This window comes from Pongo pygmaeus, chromosome 4 (genome assembly GCF_028885625.2).
Source record: "Pongo pygmaeus isolate AG05252 chromosome 4, NHGRI_mPonPyg2-v2.0_pri, whole genome shotgun sequence".
Taxonomy (NCBI): domain Eukaryota; kingdom Metazoa; phylum Chordata; class Mammalia; order Primates; family Hominidae; genus Pongo; species Pongo pygmaeus.
The window spans coordinates 24,767,844-24,774,154 of record NC_072377.2 but is presented as its reverse complement, the minus strand read 5'-3'; positions in this window follow the sequence as shown (position 1 = coordinate 24,774,154).

Sequence of the window (6,311 nt, the reverse complement as noted above, 5' to 3'; positions counted from 1 at the left end):
TACTTTTTGTTAAAGCAGTTCAAAAGCCAGAAATATTAACTGTTGTTCTATCTAAAATCTAGTAATAAGAAATTTGAAAGGATTTTTTAAGAGCTCTTCATCAAAAGTCGACAATAAAAACTGACGTTTAGATTATATATGAATATATATGTAGTTATAAGACCTCTATTTGCTCTCTCTGTGAAGCTTTCTCAGTCAACTAAATTTCTCTCTTCTTAAACCTCTGCCAGCCACATGAGTTCCCTCTGTTTCCCTATTTGTTTATATAGGCCCGTCTGTTCTCTTGCAACCCTTGGTACAACACAAGGGGACAAAAAGAAAAAATTTAACAGCCTGGGACTTCTAAGCTCCACGCCAACCCCCACGCCAACCCCCTCTCCCTCCTTAAGAAAAAACAGAAAAGGCACCACGGATTACTTTTTTAGAGAAATTGCTGTTTTTTTTTTTTCCTCAGGGAATCCCAAGAGTTGGAATGAACAGAGTCCTTTCAAATCCAAACTTCTGCTTTTCTTTGGATTGCGTAACCTTATCTTTTTGGCTTTTGGTTGTACCAGAAATTACTTTGTATTGTAAAAAATCTGGCTTTGGTGTATATAATGACAAGGGAATGGGCTGATCACAGAGTGGGCTGATTGGCATTTGGTTGCCCACCAGCCTTGGAGGAATTTCCTTGTAGTGGAATGCACTGTGAAATTGTTATGTGGCCGGGTCCCCATGGCGTTTCTTCCTTCGTCGAAATCCAATATTCATGGTGGGCCCTGCCTTGAGTTTAATGCTCCATTTAAAAGATCAAAATTAAATTAAAAGTCCCTATCTAAATAAAATTGACTTTGTTATAAAATCTGATGATAAATTTAAGTAATTTTATATTACCTTGGCATCCATTTATTAATCTTCCTCTAACCACCCAATATTCTTTTGAAAAGCCTAAATTCTCTAGCTCTGTCTGTACTATGAGATGTAAATTCTCTATCTTGTTTCACATAGGTGTTATGTCTTTAGACATGCAAATTTAGGGTGGCCTGGCTAACAATTGACCAGGGCAGTAAAACAGGTAATTGGAAGAATGAATGAAAAAATTCTTATTTAAAACTTGCAAATGAAGAATCTTATAAATCTAGAAAAACTGCTTTTGTTTGTGTGGTCTATATGTCTATGTGTTTATATGTGTCACGTGTATGTGATGTTTCACAAACATATTTGAAAGTTCTAACTAATTGGCCTAAAGAAAAAGGAAGCACTTAAATCAAATCTCATATCAAAAAATAGAAACTTTAACTCAAATGCCTTTCAGTTCATATGACTTTAGTAATCATTAGTAAATAAAGATAGTTATGAAATTATTTATAAAGTAAAATAGAAATGTCTTCAAAATTTGCAGTTCAGATACTGTTTCTGTTAGATATTTTAAGATTTAAACCTTGGCTTCTGTAATACTTTTGATCTTTGCTTAACTTCTGTACAAATTTACGTATTTAGATTTGAGCCTTTGGGGCCATGAAAAAGCCTAGCTTTATGCATTGTCCTTTGTCGTGGGCTTACTCTGAATCTGGTACATATTTAAAATCCCTTACTTCTGGGCATGGTGGTTCATACCTGTAATCCCAGCAGTTTGAGAGGCCAAAACGGGTAGATCACTTGAGATCAGCAGTTCCAGACCAGCCTGGCCAACATGATGAAACCCTGTCTCTACTTAAAATACAAAAATGAGTCAACCATGGTCGTGTGTACCTGTAATTCCAGCTACTCGGGAGGCTAAGGCACAAGAATAGCTTGAACCCGGGAGGCAGAGGTTGCAAAGAGCAGAGATTGCATCACTAGACTCCAGCCTGGATAACGGACTGAGACTCTGTCTCAAAATAAGTAAGTAAGTAAGTAAATAAATAAATAAATAAATAAATCCCCTTAGTTCCTAGGCCTCTCCCTAAAAATAAGAGTTACTAAGAGTTAACATTACAAATAATATATCTTATTAAAACAATTAAATATTAGTAAAACAATGTTATATGTAAAATGTAAAGGAAAATAAAATGTGTTTTTGGTAAAAAGGTAATAGGAAGGCATGGAAACATGTTTTTTGTTAAAGGTAATAATTTTACCTAGTTTTGAGGTTTTTCTGAAATTGAAGAAATGAGAAAGAATGATAGCTAAAACTGAATGGATATAGAAAGTTGGAAAAGAAAGAATATGGACAACAATTGTAAAACATTATGGTTTATTGAAATCTTAACTTATGGTCAAACTGAGATTAGGTGGATATGTTTATAAGATTTTATTTAAAATTACTTCTAATGTTATGAATACACTATGTAAAGATAAAATTTCATTTTCTCACTTGAATAAGATTTTTGTGTAATATTAACAGATAATAACACATCTTTGTTTACCTTTTGAGTAAACTACAAAAAAGGGGAAAGAGAAAGGAACAGATTAAGTAGGCCTTATGTCATCTTTATTTTATCTTATTGTTTGGGAATGAGTCTCCTCCCTATTAAAGAGTAGAAGATTTTGCTTTTTAAAATCTTTAATTATCATTTTGGCTAGTGAAATAACTTACTTTTCTAGAGACCTGTTATCCCATTTTGTAATATCAAGAATTTTAAACCTTTGATATTTGAAAAACTCCAAAATCAAAATTTTATGTCCTAAATTCAGTCTTATTGATCTCATTAACTTTTTTAGATGTTAGGACACTTGAAGTCCAAAAGAGACATGTTCAGATTATTCGATATAATAAAATCATACAGAAAGCATTGTTAAATATGAAATGGTGTTTAACATTTTTTGTTTCATCCACAGACAATTATTATTTTACTTTGATCCTTCTCAAAAGCAGTTAATCATCAGCTATAATGCAAAACCTATTTCTCTAAGGAAATTTCTAGAAAGGACTCTGATGGGTGCTCCTAAGTGCAAGTTTTGGATAATCTTAGAGATTGTGCCATTAGACTAGAGAAAATATTTCCAGGACTCTCACTGAAGAGCTTATATATTCATGAGAATTACTAACAAGTATCAAGTGGAATGAGTTAATTGTATGAGACTGAACTAGTAGAGGAATGAAATAATTTTTATGACTTTGTTTTTGTTTGAAACATTGCTGATTCTTTTTGTTTTGTTTCTGAAAGTTAATAAAAGTTTTTTTTTCTTTTGAGCAAGGTATAGCTTGTAGCAATTGAGTAAAGTATACCCTTGTGAGTAAATTTTGAAACATAGTTCTTTCTATCTATCTGATTTACCCAGAATTTGGAAACTATTTGTGAGTATTCTTAATTTACAGCAATATAAGTATTTGCATAAGTTCAATAAGAATCTGTTTCCTTTTGTAATAGAAAACAATTGGAGACACTGGTTATTATACCAAGGCTTTAACCAGAATGACATATTTTAGGTATGAACCAACTGCTTTGTAGAATTGAGATTAACGTTATAGAGCTGACAAAATCCCCTTTGAAATACTGTTTTTGTACCTTGTCTATGCAGGTGTTTTACAGGGATCCTGTAAAGAACGTCACATCCTATTAAGAATGCCACTTTCTGACAGGCCCAGGAACCTCAAGTTTTTTAAGGAGGCAAAAAGTTATCCAATTCATACAGACCAAACATGTGACCAGAGACTCATTTTCTTATATAATACTTTCTCTGAAAGATTTTGAAGAAAAAGGGGGAAATGTATAAGAAAAATAGAAACTCTGGACTCTAAACTCCCTATGCCAAAAGGAAAGTTAAGCTTGGGAACTGAGTCATGCAAAAACTGCCTTCTTTCTCTTCCCAAACAGATAGCTGTAATTTCACATGCTTACTTAATCTTATGCAAAAATGTAGATTTACTGAGCACAAGATGAATGCATAATTCACTTTTCTCTCCACTCTCTTTTTTTTCCTGTGTAATATGTAGATTCACTGAGCACAAATTCACTGAGTGCTAATCAGATCCTCACAAGAACATAAGCGCTTGCCTCATTGCCTACTCATCCTCCTTTTTTTTCCTTCCCCTCCTGTTTACTCTTTTCCCTTTAAATATTGAAGTTCCCAAAACTCTTTTTGGAAAAAGCGCAGGTTGCAGATCTTACTGTGACTTCTCTTTCTTTTTTCCAGATGTACCCTCAACCTTGGCAAAATAAGCCTTTGATCAATTGAGCTCTGTCTCATTCACTTTTTGGTTGACAAGTTCAATTTTTGAGTTTATTTGCTTTGCATATTCTTTGTTTGTTTCAGGCCATAATTATTAAGTATAAAGGGTTAATTTCATATTTTCCTGATTACTTGTAACAAGTTTCCCTTGCTGATACTGCCATGCTGTTAATTGCAAAGAAAACCTTGAAATGTTCCTAGCCATAAACTTTAGAGACTAACTTGAATCAAGAACCCACAACAAGATCAATAAAATGAGCGGAGAGAATTGAAAACAATGAGCAAAGATGCTTAGAGGCAAAGGTACAAAGATGACTATAAAAATAAAATACAGACTTTAACTACCACCTCATTTTAAATCAGCAAAACTGTATGCAAACTATAGATATAATAATAAAAGTATGTGTGTATATGTACATATATATACTTACACACACAATACATATATAATACAGTTTATAATACACAATGTGGTTTATAATACACAATACAGTTTATAAATACATATAAACTATGTGTGTCCACATATATCTGATATATGTATATATTTGTTGATAGTTACATAAGTATATATCAACAAAACTTTATTTCACTTCATTCCGATGTTTATTATACATATTGCAATTTGTATACGGTTCTCTTGAGAATCTTATAATTCTTTAAGGCTACAAATATACTACTTACCTTCAAGCTGAACTGCTTACACTAATTCATTTTCGGATTTGGCAACTAACCAATCAAACACAAGGAAAAATATACTTCATAAATGTAATTAGGGCAGAAAACAAACAAGGAAAAGGCAAATAAAGATAATTTGTTCAAGCTTATTTTTTACTCTTATTAAAAATGAGATTATTTTAAAAGGGTATATAAAGCAGCACAATGTACAATTCTTTATTAAATTAGAGGATTTAGGTAGGAAAGGATCAAAGATTAACAAGCACATAATAGAAAACTGGTAGACACTTGGTTGAAAAAAAATTCCAGCTGTGGAATTCTCCTGAATTTGGAACATGACATTTACAACTCCACAGGAAGAACAGCACAGCAACTCCATTCCCAGATTTATCTGAAGAAGCCTCCCACATGATGTGAAATATTTAGAAGTATATCTGAGACTCTTGCCGTGATCTCTGCCTCTCTCCTTTTACAATCAAAAGGATTCTAAATGAGCTTTTTCCAATGTGTCAAATTCATTTCACTGTGTTATAGTTTACCTTTGTTTCCATTATTCTCACTACTAATATAGTTTAAGTGAAACTTTCCTAAATGATTTTGCTAATATCAATGCATCTTTGTAAAAGACTGCCAAATCTAGTCATTGATTCTACTTCTGGCATATCATCCTACTCTTCTTTTACAAGAGTAAAACTAGCACTGCAAATAATTATTATTTAACATCTTAACAACGTAATTAAATTTTATATTTCTGTTTCTTCAAGGAGTTAAGCTTTATTGTAGCTTGAATTTGACTTGTATTAATATGAGCATAAAAAATATTCATCTAGAAGGATATAGGTACTTTAGTAGTTTCAGTGTATGAATGTTACATTCTCTTGGCAAGACTATATAATTTAGAGGAAAGCAGCTCCTTGATTTTTAGGTTACATTTGATTAAACACTTAAACCTGATAAAAAGTGGTTTCCAGCAGTGTATTGGGCACCTAAATAGGTTTCACATAAATATTTGTTGAGTGATTGATTAATCTTGGCATTGCAATACTTTGTTTTCTAATTTTGGCAGTGTGGAAAATGTCAGGTTCCATGCCTTCCCCACCCTCAACCAAAAAGGCAACATGTTTCATTCATATTTGAAAAAACATATTCTAGAAATGTCACAGTAACCTTTTAAGTTGACAGTCTCTGCCTAGGAATTCTTGACAGCAGCTATGCACAATTATGCCAGCTCTATATTGAACTTTCTTACATCATCTTCCCAAAAGTGATAGTCTGAGCAGACAGCATGTAGATGACTAGATAGAAAAAAACACAAACTCAATGCACTCTTTTATAAATTTTATTTTTGAGGCAGAAATAAGAAAAAGTGAAACTTAATTTTTGTGTGTTTTTATTGACAAAGAGAATTATTATTTAAAGATTATCTTATAATGCCTTAACTCCCATATGTATAAAATTGATGCCCCTGTAAATTACTAATATAGAATGCTGAACGCAAT